The sequence below is a fragment of the Eriocheir sinensis genome, chromosome 4 (genome assembly GCF_024679095.1).
Source record: "Eriocheir sinensis breed Jianghai 21 chromosome 4, ASM2467909v1, whole genome shotgun sequence".
Lineage (NCBI taxonomy): Eukaryota > Metazoa > Arthropoda > Malacostraca > Decapoda > Varunidae > Eriocheir > Eriocheir sinensis.
Genome location: NC_066512.1, coordinates 9,516,949 through 9,532,386, shown reverse-complemented (window position 1 = coordinate 9,532,386; position 15,438 = coordinate 9,516,949). Strand labels below are relative to the sequence as shown.

The 15,438-nt window shown below is 39.2% G+C and overlaps 1 pseudogene; it reads right to left on the bottom strand.

The window, feature by feature from the left end:
* Positions 1 to 842: 842 nt before the first annotated feature.
* LOC126982164 (Kv channel-interacting protein 1-like) overlaps positions 843 to 15,438 on the bottom strand; it is a 31,581-nt pseudogene continuing 16,985 nt past the window's right edge.

Sequence of the window (15,438 nt, the reverse complement as noted above, 5' to 3'; positions counted from 1 at the left end):
TTTTATTGTTGCACACACCTAGATAGCTCTCAGCAACACTCCTTTCATTGTGGATTTACGTTGAAGATATACTCAGTCGAAGGGTTATAATTGTTCCCCTTCTTACGCGACACAGGCTTAAAAGGTGTGCGATAAATATGATCTATACGCTACTCTTCGTTGCCTCATTGGTGACGGTCAAGCCTTAATGCTGTGATTTAAAGTACACAAAGTAAATCATCTCAAAGTTTCCCAATATAAGCAGAGTTATGATGCCAAAACTGTTGGCGATTATTACTTTGCATATTATTGTATATGTATGTCTTCTCGGGCGCCCCCGTTCCATCCCTCCCCTCCTCCACCCACCCACAATTATACCGCGTCCCTTGCTCGTTCCTTCCTGGCCTCCGGGGCTTTTAATAAGTCAACAAACGATAACCAGCCCTGGGAGAGCCGCTAGCCACTACACACCCCACAGCTGGTACAGGTCAGGCGTGACCATCCTCACATTGCCCAGCCAAGGCAGACTGAGAAAACGAACAAGCTGCCACGAGCTTACTCTCCTACTCTGATCGCCTGGTTATTAGGTTGGAAACTAAAGGACTCAACAGCGGAGGTCATTAGCTCTGTAAAGGGTTATTGGAGAACACTATTTTCCTCACTAAATGACGCCTAGTCGAGGCCAAGAAGTCTAAACACAGAATCCTTAGTCGAGGCTCGACAGGTCTGTAGTCACAACTGCTTCTGCGCCTTCCAGCACTCAAATAGGTGCGTACTCTATCGACTCTAAGGGATAGCAGTACTAATAATGAATTCATGACGGTGCCCTGACGAAGCAGGAGTTCCGCTCCCTCCGAGGCGAGTAGTGGCGTCACCTGCTGATGCCCCTGGAGTCGGTGTCTGAAGGGGCGGCGTCAGCGGGATTGAGAGCCGTGACGTCACACTGCAGCATAGCCTCGATGTTGTAGGCGATGGTGCCGTCCCGTCCACACGCTTCCGTGAACTCATCTAGCGTGATGACTCCGTCCTTGTTGAGGTCCAGTGTCTGAGAGGGGAGGAAGAGGGCGCTGAATAACTTTTCAGAGAGAGAGAGAGAGTTCAGATAATGCAACGATCAGAATTCCGGAAAAGATGGTTATAAAATACCAAGTTTACTTTTAAGCAATTATTAAGATTCCTGGCGCCTAGGCAGGTTGGTAAAGTTGCAGCTGATTTGGCTGCACCGTTCTCTCGCAGACACTAATGTCGGACCATATGCAAGATGGCGCCACTATGAACACTCGCCTGCGCCAGAACGGGCTGGGCCGACCATCAGGCCCCACCTGAAAGAAGCTTTGGGCCGACCATCAGGCCCCACCAGGCGCAACAGGCAACGACGTAAAAAAAAAAAAAAAAAAAAAAAAAAATCTTGTATGCTCGAGTGAGATGTTTTTATATTATATGCCATAGCTCACCTCATACACGAGATAGCCAGTTTTGGTTGACGCCATCAGACTCAGCAGTGACATTAGAATCAAGATGTATTGTAAAAACTCGACAAAACAAAAAAGAAAATGGTATTACGATGAGTTGAACTGTGAAGATGTTAAAAAAAAGTTTAAAACATGGTTTACTTATTCCCGCTGTTTTCAACAGTTGCTCATTAACTGCAGAAGTATATTATTATGTTACGTAGGAAAATCTCTTGTGAACACGACAGTCTGATCAGAATGCAGATAAAGCTCCACGCATTGAAAACACAGAGTTATTTATAGCAACATGTCACTCGACACAACCATCACGGCGCGCGCGATACAAGGCGTGTGGAGGCAGAGTGAAATTAGGCACTAAACAACTGCTGATTAGAAAGTTTTGTTGTATAAGTATTGATGATGAGGAAACTGACGATGAATGTATGTAACACGCCATTATCTTCTGAGTAAAATCAGATGGAATAAAGGAAGATATATGCAGGAGCAGGCTACAGTTATTGCTACATAACATTTGAAATACTATGTACATCTTTATCATTACTCGTTTTTATTTAGTATTTGACATTATTCGCGTATTTTGCTATGATGATGAATCTTATGATGAAACTCTGACTTTGTTTTTTTCCTTCTTTGTAAATAAATAAGGACACACTAAGTATTCTATCCTCTTGAACACCTTTCATGTCTGAAAGTATCGCTGCAAATAACCAAAACGGAGCATTGATTTCCTTAAAGAAAGTGTTCTAAAGCACGAAAATACATATTACAGACAATACCACTTACATGTGATATTCTGATAATCTGCGAAAAGGAAATGTGCCACCAGCACACCAACAGAGCGGGAGATCAGCAGTTGTTTAGTGTCTAAACTTCAGTCTGCCACCACACGCCGAGTGTCGTGCGCGCCGTGATGGTTACGGCGAGTGACATGTTGCTATAAATAACTCTGTGTTTTCAATATGTGGAGCTTTATCTGCATTTTGATCACACTTTTGTGTTCAAGAGAGATTTTCCTACGTAGCGGTATAATATATTTCTGCAGTCAATTAACAACTGTTGAAAACAGTGAGCATAAGTAAAACATGTTATAAACATTTTTTAACATCTTCACAGTTCAACTCATCGAAATACCACAATCTTTTTTGTTTTGTCGAGTTTTTAAAATATGAGGTGAGCTATGGCATATCATAAAGAAACATGTCTCACTCGAGCATGCAAGATGTGGTCCGACATGAGTGTCTGCGAGAGAGCGGTGCAGCCAGTTTAATCAGCTGCAACCTTACCAACCTGCTAGTTTCAAGAACAAGGATAGTACGTAGATGGTGATGAAAGACAGAGTGATCCTACCACTCAACCGACCGGTCAGAAACCAGCTAGTCAATTATTTAAAAAGTCACTCCATTCTTTGTCCATCGCAATTCACTGACAGAATACGGCATGGAAAATCTACTACTACAAAACATTTTTCATATATTTTACATGTTACTACACTTATTTAGCAAATCGCCCATGTTGACGCGAAGGTTGTGTTGACCGTGTTGTGCTTACCGTGAAGAGGGTCTCGAGATATGGACCGAGTATATTTTACCGCATGGACCGCTCGTCGTTCTAATCATGGATATTGCAATTCTTTAAAGACTGAGTTTGATCTTAACTTGAAAAGTCTTCAATTTTTGGTCCATACACTGTCAATTATACTGAAAAATCGTGTCGTTCCTACTTTGGAGATGACTTTAATAATCATCTGAAGCTTGTGTTATTCTTACCGTGAAGAGCGTCTCCACCTTCTGTCCCACCGTCTGTTCGTCCACAGGGGTGTCGGTATGTTTGCCCATCAGATCATACACCGCCTGCACCACGTCCGTCATCTCCTGCCGCGTGATGCAACCGTCGCCGTTCAGGTCGTAGAGGGAAAAGATCCGCAGGGCGGTCGTCCAGTGAGCCGCGGGAGAGGCGGGAGAGGAGTTTGATCATGTCCTGTCGGGGAGGAGAAGGGTGAGAGGGGTGGTGGTGGTAAGGGTAATGATATTGTGTGGAAGAAGCTTTATCGTAATCCTGCCAGGGAGAGGAAGAATGGTGGTGTAGAGGCTGATGATGCACGTGAGAAGCTTGATCATATCCTGCTTGGAAGAAAGTGGTGGTAGTGTGGTCCATGATTATGCATGTCGAGAGAGAGAGAGAGAGATTGATATTGATACTGATATCTTTATTGGCCATTGATATAATATAATATGTTATAAACATAAACAGTAATAGTACAGCCCAGGTCTATTAAGCAAGAAGCTTTTGTATGGACCAGTTTTAATGAACAAAGAAAAATATAAGACATGCAAATGTTTTGGCCTAGTTGAAGACAGTATCTATCATGTATAAGACATAAATACTGCACATTTTAGTTTATTGCCAACTCACACAAATACATGTACATGCAGACCCACATATGTACATACATAATCACATACATTGATACATACATACATATACACATACATATACATACATACACACATACATGCAGCCTAGCATACATATACAAATACATACATAAAGAAATACACATATACGTTCATACAAACAATACACATACACACCATATACATACATATGGACATACATACAAACATATATACATACATACATACATACAAATACATACACATATACACATACTGTGACATACATATACATATACACACATATATACACATACACACATTCATACGCATCCATATATATACATATGTACATACATACACACACATACATACACATACACATACACATACACATACACATATACATATACATATACATATACATATACATATACATACACATACACATACACATACACATACACATACACATACACATACACATACATATACATATACATATACATATACATATATACACACACATATACATACACACATATACATTCACATACACACACATACATATACATACATACATGTATATATAGTATTGTAAATAATAATAGTAGAAAATAAAAATAAAATAATAATAATAGTAATAATAATATTAACATGTCTGATTATTGTTCATAACTTTGCAATAAAAATGATTTGATTTTGCCTTTAAATGTATTAATAGAAGTGAGTGATTTGATATCCTGTGGGAGGTTGTTCCAGTGTGTGACGCCCCGCACACTCACACTGCGCTGAGCCTGGACAGTGCGACAGTACGGTACTCTTAGGTCATGTGGTCGTCTTGTGTTGATGTTATGAGACAGTGGCTGGAATATGTTGGTGGGATACACATGTAATGCTTTGAACACAAAGAAACAAGTCTGAAGTAATATAAGATCTGGTAATTTGAGAAGCTTGTATCACAAAAGAGAGGGTTGGTATGTTCATATTTTGATTTATATGACATTACCCTAATAACTTTTTTTTGTGCAACAAATAGTTGGTCTATAAGTGTTTTGAATGCTCCTCCCCAAACTGCTGAACAATACAATAAGACTGGATATACAGTAGAATAATATATTAGTTTTAGGGAATCTTTAGTTACATTATTTCTAATTCTATATATTACACCTGTGACTTGAGATATTCTAATACTAATTTGCTGTAGGTGAGCTTTCCACGTTAGGTTTTCGTCAATTGTTACACCTAGCAATTTTATGTTGTTGACTCGACTCAATGATTTATTATTTAATTGTGCATCAATATTGTCTTGAATTGAATGTATGGAACTAGATAGCATATAGAATGTCTTTGAAATATTTAGTGTTAATTTATTAGCAGTAATCCAATTTGATACATTTATTAGTTCTTTTTTTAGAATTGCAATAATATCTTTAATGTTGTGACCCTGTACATATATTGTGGTATCATCTGCAAACAACAAAAAAATTAATTTAGTACTTGTGTATATTATATCATTGACATATATTAAAAGAAATTGGTCCCAGAATAGACCCTTGTGGAACACCGCACCTGACCGTACTGTAGGAAGAAGATTTGTTATTGTATACTGTAAATTGTGTTGTGGAGGACAAATAGCTTTTTAAAAAATTATGAGCTTTTCCACGTATGCCATATATACTTAATTTATGCAGCAAAATGAGAGAGAGAGAGAGAGAGAGAGAGAGAAGAGAGAGAGAGAGAGAGAGAGATTTACAAGATATTCAGACCACAGGACTAAATTGGTCTGTCATCCTTAAACTCTACAAGTGAAATTAAATGATCAAATGCCACCAAGAATATGCATTTCTAATTTAGTAAATATTAAACTGAAGGAAATGTTCGTCGAGCTTATTTTAAATGAGTTAATCATGCTGTACTCGACCACTGAAGGTAGAACTTATTACATTCTTGTACTACAATGTCGGTGACGCTAAACGGGTGGTCTGATTGTATTTGTGGACCCTTACGTTTTGTGCCATTTTTTCTCGTTCGAAACGTGTCGTCGATCATAAACAACTTGGATTTGCTCACATTCGAAGACAGTTCAGTATTTTGAAACATTCGATCAGTTTTCCTCAGGCGAGTTTCTCAGAACGAGCAACTTATGATTAGAGCCTGCCATCGCAAGTTTTATTGCGCAAGGTGATTATCGTTGTTGCTCTACTTAAACACCTTCTAATTTAGCAAGTCCTTCGCATGGTGAGGAGGCCAATACTGTACCGCATACTCCAAGTGGGGTCTGACTAAACTACCATACATTGGAAGTATTAAATCTTTATTCTTGAATGAGATGTTTCTTTTAATTAAGCCCATCATTCTCTTCGCTTTACTGCGCCGATGCATTGTGAGAATTTAATGTTTGACGCGATTTTGACACCAAGGTCCTTGGCACACTGAACGCTTTTGAGTTTAACGTCGCACATTTCGTAATCGAACGTTATCTTTTTCCAACTTGAAGAACCTGGCACTAATCAAAATTAAAGGGCACCTCCCATCTATCAGACTAAGTTGAAATTTTATGCAAATCTTCTTGAGTCTTTGTCTGTCTTCGTCTTAGAGGCCAGAATTACCAATCATTGTGTCGTTAGCAAATTTACTATTAAGATAATCGAGTCCAACGTCAACGTCGTTGATAGAAATTATAAAGAGCACTGGGCAGAAAATTGAGTCTTGCGGGAAACCATTATTATAGTGACAGGCTCCCACTTTGAGTGAACTACTTAAATCACCACTCTTTGCTGTCTATTGTTCAACCAATTTGCGATCCTTTGGTGTACTTCAAATTCAATACCTCCTAACGGTTTCAAGGGCCGTGTTCCCTGTTTTTCATAAATAAAACTTTAACAAAGCGTCGGACAAGGATGTTATTTTTGGCAGTGGATGTTTGAGACCCCGACCTAGTGGGCAAAATATGATTTGGTGTCACATGTGGATAATGAAGCACTTATAAGAGTAAATTTAGGGTAAACTTGGCTGAAAGTTAAAAGGCACTGTGAGCAAGGCTAACCGCCCCGCTCATCTTCTCTTGACGTCGATGTGACTTTTATCTCTGACGTATGAGTAATCATCCATACAAACAACAATTATGTCTTACTGATTCACACACACACACACACACACACACACACAAACACACACACACACACACACACACACACCGTAGCAATATTTAATCTACTGTAAATATGGCTGTTCCTTATATGGACTATCAGTTGGGGAGAAACAGTTTTACTCGAAGGAAATTACTTATCCTTTACATGGAAAATGTGACTATTGGTAGTACATGCTGCATGTATGTAAGCGAGCAGTAGTTTCTGGGTTCATCCCTTGTTGGTTAAACAAACTCACCCATACCCAACCTTTCCTTCCTCACACAATCATCCCCACCCAACTACCCAACAACACCTTTGTCGTTGGCGGGGCTAGCCTCACTCACAGTGCCTTTAACTTTTAGCCAAGTTTACCCTAAATTTACTCTTATAAGTGCTTCATTATCCACATGTGACACCAAATCATATTTTTGCCCATTAGGTCGGGGTCTCAAACATCCACTGCCAAAATAACATCCTTGTCCGACACTTTGTTAAAGTTTTAATTGCGAAAAACAGGGGAACACGGCCCCTGAAACCTTTAGTAATTGCTCAATTTTATTAAATAATTTATGATGTGGAACATTATCAAACCCTTTTTGAAAATCAAGATAGACTACGTCCCGTGATTTGGTTACGTCATAGTCTGAGAAGAGGTTATTATAAAAGGTCAGTAGGTTTGATAAGCATGATCTCTTGTTACGGAAGCCATATTGTGGATCTTAATTGATGAGTGGCTTTTAAGGTAACTCAGTTTTGTCTAATTATGCTCTCGAGTAGCTTACCTACTACTGATGTTAGACTAATGGGCCAATAATTGCTCGGTACATTTTTGTCTACTTTCTTAAAAATCGGTGTTACATTAGCCATTTTCCAATCCGAAGTGACGATGCTTTGTCCAAAGGACATATTAAATAAGGATGTGAGATGGGAGAGTATATATTTCGGTATTCGTTTCTATATGGTATGTATATTGTCTGGTCATGGACTTTTATATATTTTAAGGGATTGGAGAGCATTAAGAACTTCATTAGAAGTTATTACAAAATTGGGCACGGTATGAATGGGATTATCAGTAATACTAACGTCGTTGCTGATGATGGTGGTAGTGGCAATGGTAAGATTTTGACGCACAACATATCACCACAAGGGGTGCAGGGACTGTTTCTGTCTCAAACGAGGGTAGACGGCCTAAACATTGACCTATTTTGATTTTTTTTGTTTATTTATATATGCCCCACGAAACATTCTAGAGTTAAAGTATGGGCTTATCTTTGTATTCATTCATAATTCTACGGTTTCTATTTCACATAATTGAGTGAAATTGTAGTATAATAAATACTCACAAAATCTGTCACTAGTAAAATTGAAAGCAATATTGTAAGTTACGCCTACCATGAAATATACGTAAATAGATAAATTTGAATGCTCACGAAAGTCAGAATAAGGGGCATCACCTGTCTTGTGTAGTAAAAACATGCTTATTTGATAAATCTGATACCCGAAACATGGCGTGGGCTGCTTCCAGACATTCGAAAACATCGTAACTTAGTGCGGGGATTTCGAATGTGAAATGCTAATGCGAAGAACATGCCTACACATGCGTAATGCTCTTGCCGACTACAAGTCTTATTCATGGAAGAAACTAGATAGATGCTCATGTATGAATAGGCTGAAGGATGAGGCAACACCTCCATCCCAAGCACAGCCTCCTACAGGGTAAGAAACTCACTGAATCCACGTCTTGTGTGGAGATGTTGGGCGCGCATAATGTTTAACAAGTTTGTAATGTGCTGGCTTTCAGTTACTACTATGTATTTCAAGGCCCGCGACATATCGTTTTATTGCAATAGCGTCTAAACTAGGTTTCTGACACCGACGTAGTTAGGAAAAATATAACCAAGTATCTACTCTGCTTCATTAGGGTAGTTGTCTTAGAGACATGCCAGCAAAATCTGATGAAAGGCGAGTCATCAAAAAGGCAAATGGCAACTGAGGCACTGGGAGCGCTGCTGAGATGTGTCTACCATGACGTATGGCCGTGACGTGTACTCTTGCCACGCGCAATCACTCAAATATATCGCTCATGATGGAGTTAAGGATACTGAACCGTGCTTGTGTAGAATGAATTCATATTCGACCTCAGTTGAGGCTATTACCTAATACAATTAATTAAGAAACTGTACCCTGCTACTGACCATTGATTTACCTAGGCATAGTATCTTATAATGTTATGTCAGTATATATATATATATATATAATATATATATATATATATATATATATATATATATATATATATATATATATATATATATATATATATATATATATATATATATATATATATATATATATATATATATATATATATATATATATATATATATATATATATATATATATATATATATATATATTATCGTTTTAGGGTAGTTATGATACTATTGGGATAATGAAACCTGCTGGATTTATAATAGACATTTTCTTGGATTATGCGGATTCTTGGAGGAGCATATACATGCGCTATGAAGTCGCCTGACTGAGGAATGGATGGAGTTGATGGGATGCTCATAATTCATTATGAACAGTTATTGCATTATTACATTAATTGCAGCACATAGTAGCTGAGCATTATTACAATAACAAACGATATGACCATGTAGCAAAGTCAGTACCCATACAGTAAACAGGTGTAACACGTGCACCAGGCAACGATCGCTCACAACTCCGACTACCATCAACCCCAAAAGGCAGTCGATGCTCAGGTGGCAGGTACGGTGCCCTGTTAATTAATTGTATTAGGGTAATTGCCTCAACTGAGGTCGAATATGAATTAATTCCTATACAAGCACGGTTCAGTATCCTTAAACTCCATCACAGAGCAATATATTTCAGTACACGTTTTACATTATTTATAATAGTAGTCAATGATTGGTGGGCGTGGCAAGAGTACACGTCACGGCCATACGTCATAGTAGACATGTGAAAATGCGACAGCCTGATGAACGAGCCTCCGCAACCCACTTAGCCAGTGGGGTACCTCTTTGGCCGACTCGGTAAGGAGTGGCTCTCCCGTCACGCTGGTCGCGGGTTCAATCCCAGGCACCCGGGGAATACCCTCTCCCTGATCTTGATAAATTTCTCGTGTGTTTCGATACACGCAGAGGACGTGTGGGACTGAGAGAGTAATAGAAAAAAAAAAGAATAGAAAATCTCGTCATTAAACTGGTGGCATACGGTGGGCATCCTATTCTGCAGTTCTGTTGAGTTTCTCCGAAGGGGTAACAGGTAGGATGGCCCATGCTTTCCGAGGGTAATAGAAAATGGGAAGTGTTGGAGGTATGTCTCTACGGGGACATTGTGAAATTGTGCACCAAAATGGGTCACTGTCTAAAGGACTCAACACACAGATATTAATCTACATAGGAGGGAAAGCCGTGTAGTGCGGCGACGGCCTGATGAACGAGCCTCCCATAACCCACTTAGCCAGTGGGGTACCTCTTTGGGCGACTCGGTAAGGAGTGGCTCTCCCGTCACGCTGGTCGCGGGTTCAATCCCAGGCAGCCGGGGAATACCCTCTCCTTGTTGTGATTAATTTCTCGTGTGTTTCGATACACGCAGAGGACGTGTAGGACCGAGAGAATAATAGGAAAAAGAGAATAGAAAATCTCTTCATTAAAGACACACCTCAGCAGCCCGCTCCCAGTGCCCCAGTTGCCATTTGCCTTTTTAATGACTCGCCTCTATCAGATTTTGCTGGCATGTCTCTAAGACAACTACCCTAATGAAGCAGAGTAGATACTTAGTTATATTTTTCCTAATTACGTCGATGTATGAAACACAATGTGTTTTAATGCCGTGTCAGTCAGAAACCTAGTTTAGACGCTATTGCAATAAAACGATATGTCGCGGGCCTTGAAATACATAGTAGTTCACTGTTGCCGTCAGTTAAGGGTCCAGTCCTATTTTTTATCTCCTTTCTGTTGTATATGTAATTGAAAACAGACCGGAGTAGTTACACAGTTGGCAGCTTTGCCTGACATGCTTGTCTTTCACTCGTCGGCTGGCTTCATGATAGTCTAATATCTTCGGTCATGTGTTGCCCTTTTTTTTTTTTTAGCCTATATTACAAATTTCTTTCCTTAACCTAACGTTTGATTTCGCTGTTAAACCAAGGTGAACTTTTATTAATGTTATGTCGCTTCTCGCAAAAGGAGACGAATGTATTCTGCTGCGTAATTTATTTTAAGAGAGGGTTGATGATCACATGGGGAAAGTTACTGTGGTGATAGTGTTGCTTGTGGGGGTAATGATTCTGGTGTTAGGTGTGATAGTAAAAATTGCTTGTCGACTCGGTGCTCAACACCGTTTCACTGGCCCTTGACCTTGTGGATAAGGACCTCATTACCCAAGGATACAAGGCCTGTGTGGCATCTAGGCTACCACTTTTCTCCGGGTATTCATTTACCGACCACCCCGAATAGATGAGCCATCTGGTGCGTTCACTACGCTAGGTGACGACTTTCGAGCCAGGATCGAACCTTGTCCGCGGATTCAATGCTAGGCATTCTAACTATAATAGTATCTACGACTGAGGTGACGGCAGTAGTAGTGATGACAATGATTGTGTTAGTAATGGTTGTGGAATAGTTTGGTGACGGTGGTGTTTGTTGTGGCCGTCGAGGGATGAGTGTTTTTCTGGTGATAATGGTGAAAATGAATATATTGGACAATGGGTGATTACTGAACGAGCTGATAATTATGTGGGCGAGTGGGGATGTGGTGATACTGTCGGTTTGATTTTAAAAGGAAACCGACGGGTTTCGGACCTGTAAATCGTGTTTTGGTGGTACATGTGTCGCAGTTTTTCGATCGGGAAAGACAGAAATCCCGAAGGCCACCTTTATATTAACAACACCTGCAATTTTCATTTATCAGTGTCTTTACATTGATCCATATTTGTGGTGTAATTCATGAAAATACGATAAAGTGCTCAGTAAAATCCCCCCTTAATAACAACAATGAAGGAAGAGAACCCTAAACAATGTTTGAAGACTTTCCCGAGTGCTAGGCGTGACGTAGCCGCAACAGCTGCGTGAGAGATATATGCGTGACCGAGTACACATTATGTACTTATGTATTCATTACTTTGATATAGGTACACCGCAGTAGGTATGTTTTTTTCTCTTGAGTAGTGAAATGTAAGGAAATATATTATCCAAAAAGAATGTGTTAGTCGTCCATAAAATTACTGACGTATATTGTTGCGTTTTCTGTCATGAAGATATTGGCGGCGTTGCCATAGTTACCAAAGGAACACAAAGGAACACAAAGGAAGAACAAACAACAGCAGATCTGCTGGTCCTTACGAGGTTGTTTGTGACAAGCTACACTAACTATCTAATCAAAGGTGGAAGATGAAGGACAGTAAAGGCGAAGGCCAAAGCTGGCAGGAAAGGAAAAAGAACCATGCAGCATGGAAAAACTGCATGGAATTTATGTAGGAAAGAGGAAAGAACTACCATTACTGCTACCACTAACCGGGCGATAAAAGCGGACAAGGACACCAGTATTCGAAAATATCTTAGTTGCTGGTTGGATTCAAAACACTTGTCTAATCTATTCTTGAAGGCCGTAACTGTTGTACTATCAACGACATCACAGGGTAGAGAGTTCCAAACATTAACAACTCGATTGAAGAAGAAGTGTTTAGTTTCGTGCGATGAGAATCTTTTACCACTTATCTTCAAATTGTGATTTCTTCTTGTTCTATTTGATCGATCAATTGTAAAGTAATCTTCCGCATTAATATCACTGAATCCTTTGAACATTTTAAACACTTCTATCAGATCGCCTCGCATTCTTCGTTTTGATTGGCTGAATAAATTTACTTCTTTAAGCCTTTGTTCATATGACAAATTTCTCAACCTAGGAATCATCTTTGTTACTCTTCGTTGAACCCGTTCCAACTTTTCTATGTCTTTTCTGTAGTAGGGAGACCAAAACTGTACACAGTACTCTAGACGGGGTCGAACCAACGAATTATACAGTTTTAATATTACTTTTTCGGATTTATAATTAAAGACTCGTCCGATGAAGCCAACCAATTTGTTTGCAGTTTTAACTACCTCTGAACAATGCTGACCGGGCTTTAAATCGCTTGATATAGTGATTCCAAGATCCTTTTCTTTACTTACTGCAGAAAGTTGTTGGCCATTCATTACGTACCGAACGCGATTTTTATTTTTCCGATGTGCAACACTTTACATTTGTCAACGTTAAATTTCATTTGCCATTGATTGGCCCAACGTGCAAGTCGATCTAGATCTGATTGTAAAGCTTCTTCGTCGAGTGTCGCAGTTACTTTACTTGCAAATTTTGTGTCATCAGAAAATTTTGATACTTTGCAAGTGAGCCCATCATCGATATCATTAACATAAATTAAGAAGAGCATGGGGCCAAGCACTGATCCTTGAGGTACGCCGCTTTTGACATCGAGCCAATTAGATGTTACACCGTTTAGAACTACTCTCTGTTTCCGCTCAGAGAGCCAGTCCGCAAGCCAATTGTGAACGTTTCCCGAGATACCGTGCGCCAGTAGTTTGCTGAGCAATCGTTGGTGGGGGACCTTATCAAATGCCTTTTGAAAATCCAGATATATGATATCTACTGATCTGCTTTCATCGAACACCTCAAAAATATAGTGAAAAAAATCAAGTAAGTTAGTCAAACACGAACGTTTACTACGGAAGCCGTGTTGCGAATTATTTATCATATTATTTTCTTCGAAGAATTTCACCATATTGTCGCGAATGATAGTCTCCATTAACTTACAAACAATAGATGTCAGGCTAATTGGTCGATAGTTTCCTGGATGAGACTTGTCCCCCTTTTTGAAAATTGGTGTGATATTTGCAAGTTTCCAATCCGACGGAACTTTTCCAGCTGTTAAAGATTTATTGAATATGATGGAGAGCGGTTTACAAATTTGATGTTTGATTTCTTTTAAGACCCTAGGGGTAATTTTGTCTGGACCAGGAGCTTTGCTTACTTTAATCTTTTCAATTGTGCGTAAAATGTCACTTTCTACGATGAGCATGCCATATAAAATCTTTTCGGCCCTGTAACCTCCGGCGGTTGAGGTGATAAACAATCTTCGTCGGTAAATACGGATGCGAAAAAGTTATTTAGGATTGTAGCCATTTCATTTTCATCGTTCATTAGTGATTTACCATTTTCATTAACATGCGGTCCGATTCTACAAATGAGTGACTTTTTATTATTTACATAGCTAAAAAAATTCTTTAGGATTAGATTTACTTGTTTCCGCTATATATTCTTCAAGATTTTTCTTGCTTCGTTTTATTAATTTCTTGGTTTCGCGGCGAATTCTGTCCAACTCTAGTTTGTCAGCCTCGCTCTGAGTTGATATGTATCTACTGTATACGCATTTTTTAAGAGATAGGCTATTTTTAATTTCGTTATTCCACCATTTGGGTTTCTTCTTAGAAGCTGAACGTCTGTTACGATAGGGTACGCATATGCTTATGGCATTGTTCAATATTGTGGTGAAGGCCCCCCAAGATTTATCCATATCTGTTTCCGCCGCATGATAACCAAACTCATCCCTGCTGCAATCCTAACGCTTGTTACTACTGAAAACATCAGTTGTGGTATAAGTAGCATTTGCCTTTTGATTTCTTGTAAAAAATAACATGGAAGAAACCAAAACTAATTTCAATATATTTTTCATTCATCTATTTATCGCATAGATTGGTACTCAACTTAGGAGTGCTTGACGTTGTCAGTGGACAGTGGTTAAGGACACCATGACCTCCACCCGCTATGACAGCTACTCTGACTCGCTATCATGTGCTCCAAAGTCGAGAGAAAGGACTTATTTACAATGTGAACAAGTATTTTTTTTTTTTTTTAAATAAAAGGCTAACTGAGACTATTTCCATTTTCAACGGTAGGTTTATTAGCGCTGTGGCGAGGCAATACCCTATTCGGGCCCACCCAAAAGGACTTCATAGCCGAGTCTCACCACAGGAAAGCTGAACACAACACTGCGGTTACGTTACGTGCCTCGGGTTAGCTCACGTTACTCCTATCCCTATCACGATCACAAACCCTTAGACCATTTCATTTTATTTGTAATATGGCCTTATATAATGACGGTGTTGATGTATGGATGTTCTTGTGTTGTTAGTGGTGAGAGTGGTGGTGGTTCTGGTTGTGATGGTTGGAGTTTTGGAGTGCTGTTGGTTATTGTTGTAAATGAAAGCCGCCTGGTTGGCGTGTCGAAACCCCTCACCTCGTCCATCCACCCACATAATAAAAAAAAATAAAATAAAAAAAAAAAAAAATAAATAAAAAAATAAATAAATAAAAAAAATCTTAATTTCATGAATTATATACTATAGTGTTTTTCACACCAAAATGAAAGCATTATATGCC